Here is a 12025-nt window from a genome sequence, read left to right on the forward strand (position 1 = left end):
GGGACAAGGCGGAAACAGTATGCCCATTCGGCTTCGTCGCGGGGGATAAAAATCACAAAAGTTTGCTATTTCAGTGCAACCATTTATTTTGTTTTAAAAAAATATCATCTATTGGATATGATCAATTTCAGTATACGTATATTTTATTTCCGATTTGTTGACGTCATCAGTCAAAACAGGGAAGAAATACAAATTTAATTCGGAGAGGAAACCTGCTTATCATTAAGTAAAAATAACCCATGTCATTACGGTAAGTATAAGTGTATGTATAAATAACACCTAACACCGTTTTGATGACTTCACAGTATTTGGAAGCAGAAGATCAACATTAAATGAAACAAATTTGTTTCGCCTTAGACCAAAAAAAAAGTCTCCGGTTTCTGGTATGGAGCTTGCCCCAAAAGTGGTGCGGCGACGCGGCTTTTTTTTTTCTTTTTACCTGTTTTTTTTTTTTTTTTTTTTGGGGGGGGGCTTCAAATGTCGGCTGATGACTGCAAATGGTGCCCGACTAAACTTAGTGCAAATACATGGGAGTCCAGAGAGGCTACATAAATCTTATTCTCGGTCATAACCCCTTCTAAAAACACGTTAAAATTGTGCAGCAGCAGAATTCCAGTCAAACCAGTGAGTTTGGCGGTTTTGAAACATCATCTTGTATTGAAAAAAAAAATCATTTTGCCGACGCGCATGGCTACGGCGACGCGCGCGCATACAGAAACCGGAGCCTTTTTTTTGGCCTTATTAACTATTCTGTTTCTTCAGTCAGATTCTCTTTTCGGTCACAAACCAATGTTTCTTTGTCAGATTCGTGGCTCTGAATTATTTTTCTTTATTCGTTTAAAACTCATAACAATAACTAAATGAAAGGAAATCAAATCACTTGATGACTTATCTTATTTAACTTGTGCGTGACCTTTTCATTAGCTGCAAAGTTGTAAATCAAAAAACGTGACTAAGTTTACCCGGAAAAGCGTTGATTTGGGATCCAAGGAATTTCACGATTGTGAAATTAAAGATGACAGAAAATTTACTTTATGAGAAGAGTGAAGAATAACGACTATTACGTACAACTTGTAGACGGCCTTGTTGAAGTACCAGCATCATCAGTAGGCTGAGTGCCAACCTCCTCCCTTGATGTAACTCCAGATGTTTCGGGGATCTGACTCCTAGACGGCCTGGTGGAAGTACCAGCATCATCAGTAGGCTGAGTGCCAACCTCCTCCCTTGATGTAACTCCAGATGTTTGGGGGATCTGACTCGTAGACGGCCTGGTGGAAGTACCAGCATCATCAGCAGGCTGAGTGCCAACCTCCTCCCTTGATGTAACTCCAGATGTTTCGGGGATCTGACTCGTAGACGGCCTGGTGGAAGTACCAGCATCATCAGCAGGCTGAGTGCCAACCTCCTCCCTTGATGTAACTCCAGATGTTTCGGGGATCTGACTCGTAGACGGCCTGGTGGAAGTACCAGCATCATCAGCAGGCTGAGTGCCAACCTCCTCCCTTGATGTAACTCCAGATGTTTGGGGGATCGGACTTGTAGACGGCCTGGTGGAAGCACCAGCATCATCAGCAGGCTGAGTGCCAACCTCCTCCCTTGATGTAACTCCAGATGTTTGGGGGATCTGTCTTGTAGACGGCCTGATGGAAGTACCAGCATCATCAGCAGGCTGAGTGCCAGTGGGCTTCTTTGATTTTTTGTGACGTCCTTGTAAATTCCCCATCATTGGTTCTTGGACCTGACCTAGTAGTCATCATCTAGGAAATAAAAACAGTACAAAGGCACACCTGATGAGATTAATCGATGATGTTTCTATTTAATTCCATAGTCATTAGTAACCAATTGTCAATGTGGTATATTCTGAAGCGTCTAGTTTGTGTCGCATTGACCGTGTGTGATGTAAACGTCATCGTGAGGGTTAGCCGTGTCCAAGTTACAGCGGGTATCGTTGCAGGAATTTTGCTAGTGTTATATATGTGGAATGTCCATCCATATTCACTCATAGAGGATGCACGAGGAACTGTAGATTCGTGTAAGTCTCACACAAATCCACAGTCTATTCCCCAATTCTTTTTACTGACTTAAACTATTTTATTTCAAAACAACAAAGGTTTATACGAATGAGTCCCATGCATCACCCCACTATCCGCATTATTGTCCATTTTGATGCATTTTGTTTAACAATCTCTTAAATAGTGATTACTAAATCTTACCAAAGTACCGGGGTGTATACATATGTTCCAAAATATATATGTTCCCATAACCCTAACCCTAACCATCATTAACCCTAACCCTAACCCTAACCCTAAGGATTTTGGGAACATAGGCATTGGGGAAGAAAGGTTTTTTGGGCAACATCGGGTAGAGCACAATATCAGTATGGTACTAATTCGCAACATTATCCCTTTTACCTCAGTGCCGTCCAAGGTATCTGTGGTTCGCTACGAATATACAGTTTGCTGTAGATTCGTTACGAATCCACAGTTGTTAAAACAATCTACACTTTTAATAATAGTGTGACGTCACAAAAATAGTTTAATTGATAATAATTTGATCCCGCCCATCATATACACCCAAAACTCTTAAACGTGTCTGGTCAGATTCCACCAAGGATCAAAAGGTCAGTTTTAAACTTAGACGGTTTTTAATCCAAACGACAGAGTCCTGTTTCTGAAGCAGGACTTTCAAGAGTGCTTGTATAATATAATTTATGTAATAAAATTGATAGGATATTAAGCTTTGCATGGTAGAGTGTCGTTAAAGTTTCGGGTTGCGGGCCTGATTATTAGTAAGCATGAGTCAGGTTGCAGATCCCTACTGATGTAAGTGAGTTGGATCAAAATTAAGTTTGTCTGCTAAGTGTTGTTGACACTCAGCTTCAGTGAAGATAATTGCAAGAAGTCCCATCGCCTTCCAAACTGCTTAGCGTAAGTTGATAATAAGCAGGACAAGTTCTTTGTAGAACTAAGCCGGACTGTTCTTATCAGAAATAAATATTCTAAGCAACATAAATTATTACTACATGGTGTTACCGCAAACCGAACTATAGCAGCAATTTAAAGTGCATAAACTTTAATGCCGTTACAGTGACGTCGGATTCATAGATGACACAACTTGTGTTTCGGGTATGAAGTGCGTACTTATGGCACACGAATAAGGATGATTATCGGTAGTTATTTCAGGAACGTATCAGCGTTTTTAGGAAAGGAGATTGGGTGGCCTAAGAAGCATCGTTCCAATCTTTCAAACTTGTTAGGGTGTTTTTAATGTCAACAATGAAATTGCATCGTTGTGACGTTTATCTATTGCAACCTCGCATTATTCGACTACTTCTAGCTGAGACATCACTTGAACCTCGCCTCCAGAGGGGTTCCTGTGATCCATTTCAAACAACTATTGGCACACCCCAGGGAGACAGCCCACCCCAGTATTGTTCGTGGTATATCTTGAGGCAGCCCTTCGTGACCTTCGTCAAAAACTAGAAATCCAACATAACAGGGGCAGAGGTGTTCCTGTTGAAGCGGCATATGCTGATGTTGTCAATTTCATCAGTAACTCCAGAGAACTCCTTGACACTGTGGAACAAATTGCGCCAGCAAGTCTGCTCGAGTGGTTCCTCACCGTTAACCTGACCAAAACAGAACGAAAATCGGTCAAGCGTCTGGCAGATCAAGAAGGCGAACTATGGTGCATGACAAAAAAGCTCGGGTCTCTGTTGGAAGATGGTGAAGATGTCGCTCGTCGCAAGCAACTAGCCACTGTAGCATTCCACCGCATGAAAGCGTTGTGGCTACGGCGCCTCCATGCGAGCGAGGAACTTCGTCTCCGCCTCTACAACACTTTTGTGCTCCCTGTGCTCCTTTACAACATGGGCCCATGGGGCCTCACACAATCACAAACAGAACAACAGGACTCAATCCACCGAAACCAGCTACGACAACTCATTGGAATACGGACATCGAATCTCAAACAATGCCCTCTATCAACGATGCAAGTGTCAACCGCTAAACATCCGTGTCATTACAGCCCACTGGCGACTCTTTGGCCATATCCTGTGGCTTCCGAGGGATGTACCTGTGCAGAAGTTTATCGACGATTACTTCACCAAGGAAGCAGGCACAGAAGGCTGGCGAGGACGACCCCGTTCACCACTACCAATCGTTCTGGATAAAGACCTGCAGACAATCAAGCGGCGACTGCACAACAGGGCAGAGTTTGAGAACTTGAGACAACTCACAAAGGAACAATGGATGGATCTGTCAGAAAGAATTGTTCGAGCGGCAGAAGCGAAACTGTCGTAGACAGCAAGCGTAAACCCATCCACACACACACCCACACACCCAGACTTACGTTACATACCTTGTGTGGACATTGCTTTGTTTTCGTGTAGTTAAGAAAACTCGGTACAAAAAATAACTTTACTTAAACTGTAAAAACTCTGTTAACCCATTTTTTTTCTATGATTCCCTATAGTGTTTCTCTTCATTCTGCTACAGATAAACCTTAGCCAAAAATGCCTCTAAACCTGTTTTCCAGAAAGGGCAAAACCTTATGTGGACACGGCTTAGTCCACATAAGGTTAACACAACCTGCATTATGTGGACCTCTTTTGTTCACAAGTCCACATCGGGTATGTAACACAAACTCACCCACACACCGTCTTTTTTTACTATACGCCTGAGGACAACTATTGTGTTTTCCTGTGTCCCTCTAATATAACACTTTCCCATAGACTAAGCACATAACCGTACGATCGAGGAACGGTTTTAACAATAGGCAGCGTCGTCCAGGGGTCAAAGGCTCCTTTGTGCTCCTTTTGTTGTCTGTCCTCGAGCGTAATACAATACAAGAGCACACAGACACAGACACACACCCACACACACACCCACCCCACCCCCCATTCTGGAATTTGTATTCCTGTGGAGACATTTCTTTGTTCTCGTGTAGTAAAGTTTTCGAGTTTGAAATTGAAGTTTCAAAATGCTCTTATCTTAACCAGAATTAATTTCCTGGGCTGAAATTTGGACTAAATATCCCTTTTGTAAAACTCTTCCATTTGCGACAAATCAACCTACCTTGAAAATTCCTAGTTTTTGAGTAAAATCCATATACCTATTTCATGAAATTCTTGTGGAGACGTATTCATCTATAGAAATGTTCTTCTGGAGACGTCTACAATCTTTTGTTCCCTATTGTGTTCATGTCTCCGTAAGGTAGTAAATTCCAGCACCCCCCCCCCCCCCCCACACACACCCCCACCTCGGCCCCGCAGTGTGACCTGGGGGAGGGGGCGGGGTCGTCAAGGCTGACAATAATTTTCTTCATACATGTATTGTTTTTTCAAAAACAGGCCTTCAGAACAAACAATTCCTATTGCCACCTATACTTGCATTCGTAGCCCATACCACCATTGTATGCATTAGTAGCTGAGGTTATCTTACAGGTCAAAGTTGTGAATTATTAACCACAAGTAGGTTAGCATGAAGCAGGTCTCGGATCCCTACTTCTACTATGTCAATGAGTTGAATCAAAGCTAAGTTTGTCTGCGAAGTGTTGTTGACACTGGTATGAAAGTCCATTGGAACGCAATATCATAGGAGTCCTGCAAGGGTGCTTCGTACAGCAGGCCCGTTGCGCCGGGCCCGCGTAGGCAACCCCACCGCGTTCAACAGAAATTGAACACTCGTATATACCCCACGTCACGTAAGAGTCAATTCGTGTAAATACTTCATAATAAGTGTCCACGCTCAAAAAAAATTATCATTTTTTTAAAAATTCTTTTGAAACTTGAGACTTTTTAAACCTGTTGCCATGGTGACGGGCCTTTATGCATTTTTGCCATTTCGGGGCAATTTTGAAGCTTCAAAAATTCATTTTTGGGTTAATTTCTAAGGTCATCAAGCCCAAATGCGAAGTAATAGCACAAAGGTAACTATATAAGGACGCAGTGTCATCCTTACTCTTACATAAAAAAAATAATAGAAACACTTTTGAAACTTTATATTTCTTTTAGGCCCTACAATAATTATAATTTCTTTTTACTAATAGCAAAATTAGATTTTGTTACCCCATTTTAACCCTCCAAAATGCCACTTGCCAGTGCACTCAGAATAATTTCATTTTGGCTATTGTTAGTTCAGACATATTTGGTTTTTAAAAATCTGGTGAGAAAATTTTGGATTATTGTATATCCTTTGTGCAGTAGCGCTCCAAATATGGTATTTTTTGTTTTTACAAAAACCTTAAAAAGCGAAATACTTGTTTTATACAACATGGGAGTGGTTTGGAATATCTGGAAAAAGTGTGTATGTGTCTGACCACGGTGAAGAAAAGGAAATTGAGGTGGTACTGACATGTTACGAGAGCAAGCGGACTGTCAAAGACCATCCTCCAAGGTACAGTGCAGAGAAGGAGGAGACGGGGCAGACAGAGGAAAAAGTGGACAGACAACATCGCCGAATGGACCAGGGAAAGCTTTGCCACAACACAGGCACTTGCTCACGACCGTCAGAGGTGGAACCAGTTGATCCAACGCTCATCCATGCAGCGCCCCTACGACCTCGTCGGGTTACGGGACCAGTAAGCAGTAAGCAGTAAGCAGTAAGCAGTGTGTGTGTGTGGGGGGGGGGGGGGGGGGGGGGGGGGGGGGCGGGGCGGGGGTAATATGGATACACAATTTTGTCTAGCCCCCCCAAAATAAATTCCGTAAAAAAAATTGCATTAGCAAAAAGAATGATTGTGTTGTACATGCGAACGGTCTCCCCCTAAAGAAGAAATAGCAGTGACAAGGGTGAATTAATTAATATAGTGTGAATGATTTTAGGATTTTATTGGCGCTCCCAATGAAAATATGGTATGAGCCCCCCCCCCCCCCCCACCTATTGATTTTCGGAGGCCTAAGTGTCTGGGAAAAAAATAACCGGTAAACATTTCAGCACACCTCCCTGAAACAAATTCTTGATCCACCGTGCTAGCCCCCCCCCCCCCCAATAAAAAAAAAAAAAAAAAAAAAATACAAAATATTGGTTCTAGAACCGCGCCTGCTCCAGGGAAAACTGAAAACGGCTTCTATTTTATTGATTGAATTGTCTTGGCCCAACATGTAGTTACGGTCAGATCAAGTACATATTAAGTCAAATATAGTACCGTTGTGGGTGCTGCTATGCCCTCCAAATTCGTAATTTCGTAATCAGCATGACATTTTGAGTCTTTTCCAAACTGTCATCAGTAGTCAACATGGCTGCCCTTCTGTGGTGTGTATTGTTGCATGGCAAGCGATTGTAAAGGGGTGTTTGGTATACAAACGTGGGAATGTTTTGTTAATGTGTTAATTTAAAAAAAATGTCAACTCTCCCACCTAATATAACCAAGTGCGTACAGATGTTAACCCTATCAGACGAGTTTTTTGGGTTTTTTTCTGAAAGGGAGAGGTACAGCACATTGTGATGCCCACTTTGATTTCCATATGCTTTGACCGATTTTCCTACAACTGATTTGGTAGGGATGTATTGGTTGAACATTTCTATATAAAATGACATTTTTGGTTCTATTGCTGCTACAAGTAGAGGTGATTGTTTTATATTCTTTCCAAACTCCTGTATAAACATTTTTGGCATAATTTCTGCATTTATGTGAAAATGGTTTTATTTTGTATACAAACAATACTGGTCTACATATTCATCCCAGTCAGGTAATTGTATGTATCCATTGTCACCGCCATAGGGACTATCTACCTACTGATTTTTTTTCAAAAAAATTGGTTGGTTTTCAATCCGAATTGGCAAAACTTAAGTAAATATACATGATAATGGTGATGCACTGCACTTAATGCCCTGCAATTGATTCATGTAAAAACTATCAGAAAAAAAGTTCATCAAAAAAAAAAAAAAAAAAATGGTACAGGTTGAAAGGTGAAAATTACACGAGCTTCTCGCAGCAATGGCGGACACGTTACATATTGAGCATGCATTGTTATTAATTATGTAGCCATGCATTTTAGTCTGAAGTTAATACTTGATAGGTTTTGAAAATGGAAATATCTTTGAATTTTAAAGTTTATGACCACCGATGTTTTTACATCGGTTGCCATGGTAATAATGAACACAATAAAGAAGTGCGTTTAGTGCCATTGTGACCACTGTTGAAAGTATGAAAAGTCACAAAGTGATGATCAGTTGATGTTGATCAGGCAAATACAAATTTAGAGGACACTTCAACTTAAAATGTACTCCAGACCCTAACTACATGTATAGAAACAAGTCAAGTCAGAGTGAAATACATTCAATCAAATTGATGCTGTTTTCTCTCGGAGTTTTCACTGGAGTGATACTTGTTTTAAAGTATTTCAATATATACAAATAAGAATAATTTGCTCTCTAAATCGCCTGATCTTTTTCGTTTTAAAAATATATAATAAACATCATTTTGTTCACCACACATTCAATGTAATTCAAAAAGTAACTTGCAATATTATGTACAGTGTACATGTATACATGTATGCGTTTGTCCGGATCACCCTCCCCACCCCCCCCCAACCCCTACCCACCCCAGCAACATACACACCCCTTCTCCTCCGCACTTTTCGGATATTCCAAGCTGCCCCTTGTTGTAAAGGCCATGTATATGTACTAGTTGACTTCTTGGGGAAAGGGGGGGGGGGTGCTGTGATGAGCATTGGGAGAGGGGTGACAGGGGAAGGGGGATAGCTGAGGCGGCGGTTCGTGTAGATTGTAAAAGGTTCACTTGCAAATGGATATCTGTTTACAATTCCAATTCAGGCAAATGCATGTAGCAATCCAAATCTGAATTTGGTGGCAAGGGTAGGGGCGGGGCCTAGTTGGGTGGGGGGGGGGGCTGGGCATCTTTTAAGTAATGGATGCTCTTCAATCAGAAGCCAATGGATAGGGGCATTATTATTCATTGAGGCCTGCTAACACATTGTTTTTGCCGACCTTGATTTTACCGACAAAGCCAAGTTATTGGTGGGTGGTAACACCTCACCCTCAACCCCAAGCAATGCCCCGGGGGTGGGGGAAGGGGAGGCTGTGAAAAGGATGTATGTGTTATTTCGTAAGTGTTCACTTGCAAATTATTTATTTCCCTTTGTTTCGTTACGCAAATAACATTCACGATCTAAATTCGGTTGTAAGGCGGAATGGGCGGGGCCTAGCACTCATCCACTGGCCTAACAGTGATATCACATGTTTGTGAAGATGGGATAGATTCAGGAAAAACTTGTGCCAGTATATCGTAATGGTAATCATTATTTTGGAAATAGATTTTTCAGTTATATGATTTTAGGCTTTGCATGGTGGGGTATCGGTATCGTTTCGGTTTGCAGTAACTTTTTTAACTAACTTTTTCCTACCTCATGCCCCGATCCCCGGCGAGCTGGTTGCAAACAGCTATATCCTCACGATGGACGGGTCGGTTCACTGGGTTCTGGGTGCAAATTCAGACACAAATCCACCGATAATCATCAAAGAATAAGGTTTAGTTTTCAAATATAGCGTTGTCGTTGGGTGACTGTTAGTAGGGCCTGAGTTATGACTTCGGCTCTACTGTGTGGAATGATCGCGTAATGCCAGAAACGTCACCTGATGTTTGACGGGACTATTTGTCCGATCAAAAATAGTTCGCAAATCATATGGCGTATTGCATGTACGCGTATTGATATTGGCACTTGTCATGCTTACCGAACCTATCATTATGAAGTTAATATTAACAGGTAGAAATAAAGTTCAGCAGTGCATTATGGTTCACCCAGTTTGTGTCTCCTTTAGTTGTTTACTTCCTGGATATTGATATTGAGTACGGTATTGCTATCGGCTGTTTAGGGCAAACATTCCCCCCCCCCCTGTCATTATTATTCCGAGTTAACATGAAAGACCTTGAAATGGAAATGTTTATTTAATCATTAAAATGTAATTATATGTTCCATTTAACTTTATTTTTAGGGCTCTTTTGATGTCTCTACGTTTTTCCTGCTTTGCCAATAATTCTTAATTTACAATTTGTATATAGAGAAGCGTCCTAAGCTGAACAGTGCGTTCCTAAAGTTACACCACATTCTAACCGCATTCTAACCAATCCAAATATTTATATTTCAAGTACACCTTCCGATTTTTTTGCTCAAATTTCTTGAGCATCCTGGCGTATAACCATCATTTCCCTTTGTTGCGTAATCTCTACATTATACATGTATCAGTTTTTACATCCAAAATGACAATCCGTGTGATTTAAATCATTACGGATTTCAACAAAGTCTAGTATATTATTGGTAGGGGTACATTGCATTCCACGAAGATCCTCACAAACAAGAAGATTTACTCACTAATATACAATCAATATTGTTTATTAAAGTAAAAAAACGCTGGCCGATTTCAGCCCGATCAGCAGCTAGGTGTCGATAACGCCTGTAGAGTAGGCCTCTTTCAAATAACTAAGTTTAGATTTGTTTGCTCACGAAAGTCAATAAAAAAATAAATAAAACTATGTCTATCTTTATGTAAGACAGACGGCATTTTTGTTATCTTAGTCCCTTTGACCCGGGGAGAGATTTTCATGATTATTCGACTTATTTGGAGTTCATTGCTCTAAAGTATGCGCAGACCAAGGAGCGAAGTCTATCGTTATCAAGAGCTTGTTGTCGATGACGCCTTTGATGTATTTGAAAAGACCTATAGTTTGCTTACCGGTAAATGTCAATAAAAACTATCAAATAGAATTAAACGCGATGCTCGCTCATACAATCTGTAGGTATTGGGGAGGGGAGGGGGAGTAAAATACTAATTATGCATTTGTTTAGACGATTCAAAGACTTGAAGGGAAAGGGGGAGTGTAGTGGTTGACCATCAATGATAGGGGAGGCTTGAGGGAGGAATATTGTTTGAATTTTCCCTCAGATCAACGCATCCGTGAGCTCTGTCTTAGGCCTAACCCTAATAGTACCAGTTATTGTTCTCATCTTATTACAAGGAAGGCTCTGTTGGTCCTGGAAGTGCAATGACCGATGTTTGCCCTATGCCATGCTAGTAGGAATATTCAAACTAAGTTCGTATGTCAAATTGGAGCCAAGAAAGCGTTTTGTAATTATGGTCCTTTAGGTATTAGGCCGTGTCACTGTTAGCACCTCTGGATGTATTTGCACATCAAGATGGATGTATTCGCTAATAAAGGTTGAAATTTAAGCCGAAAGCAAATACTATCATTCATTTTAAATAATACAATCATATAAGCACCAAAATACACGATGAAACAATTATATCGATAGATTGAGGAGAACACCAGACCAATTACGAATGGGCAGCACCTTATCGACAATATCATCGGTAGTGGAGGAGTCAACAATTCCATTAATACAATGAATTATTTAAATAAAGAAACCAACTGATATTTTATCAACTTACAATCGTTCCCGGGGTAAGGAATCGTCAGCACACACAGTGAAGTAACGGGTTGAAACAGTTGGGTGAACAGGGGTTTACGGTGGCATTCTGGGGTGCTGTACAAATAGCAAATAAATAATCATACCACATTGATACATAGATCAACGATATAAATAACACCATAATATTACTATAACTGTATCCCAATAAGAATACATACTTTGTATTTCCATGAACCGGGGTGAAGGCCTATAAAATAAGGGCGTTGGCTCTAAGGAATGATAGACATTTCGGCGTAAACTAAAATACATGTATCCATGATTATCGAGCCAGACACTAGTAGTATAGAATACGGATGAATGCTTACGGTGAATTAAATGTTCAGAAATTAACATGATATAAATTCAAGTAGAAATACTTACAAATAGTTGGCTACAGAAACGTGTTGTGAGTTGATCGGGAGTGTGGAGGCAACTGATTCGAATCTCCCGCACGCCGTGGTGGCGCGAGCAAAGATATTACGTATTTGCATACCAGAGATGCCTAAGCAGGGTTGGTCGGGTACTGAGTAGATTGAACTTATGTACAAAGGGCCCCATTTAAAATAAGGGAAATAGTTACTCGAAGGGAGAAAATAA

General features: G+C 40.9%; 1 long non-coding RNA gene across 1 annotated transcript; it reads right to left on the reverse strand.

Moving 5' to 3' along the window:
- Window positions 1-1544: 1544 nt before the first annotated feature.
- On the reverse strand, window positions 1545-11497 carry LOC119725788. Its single transcript, XR_005270735.1, has 3 exons — window positions 11409-11497; window positions 9368-9441; window positions 1545-1757 (listed from the first exon to the last, which is right to left on the reverse strand). It is a non-coding gene; the product is annotated as an uncharacterized LOC119725788 (long non-coding RNA).
- Window positions 11498-12025: the final 528 nt, after the last annotated feature.

This window comes from Patiria miniata, unplaced genomic scaffold, assembly GCF_015706575.1.
Source record: "Patiria miniata isolate m_02_andy unplaced genomic scaffold, ASM1570657v1 HiC_scaffold_19, whole genome shotgun sequence".
Taxonomy (NCBI): Eukaryota; Metazoa; Echinodermata; class Asteroidea; order Valvatida; family Asterinidae; genus Patiria; species Patiria miniata.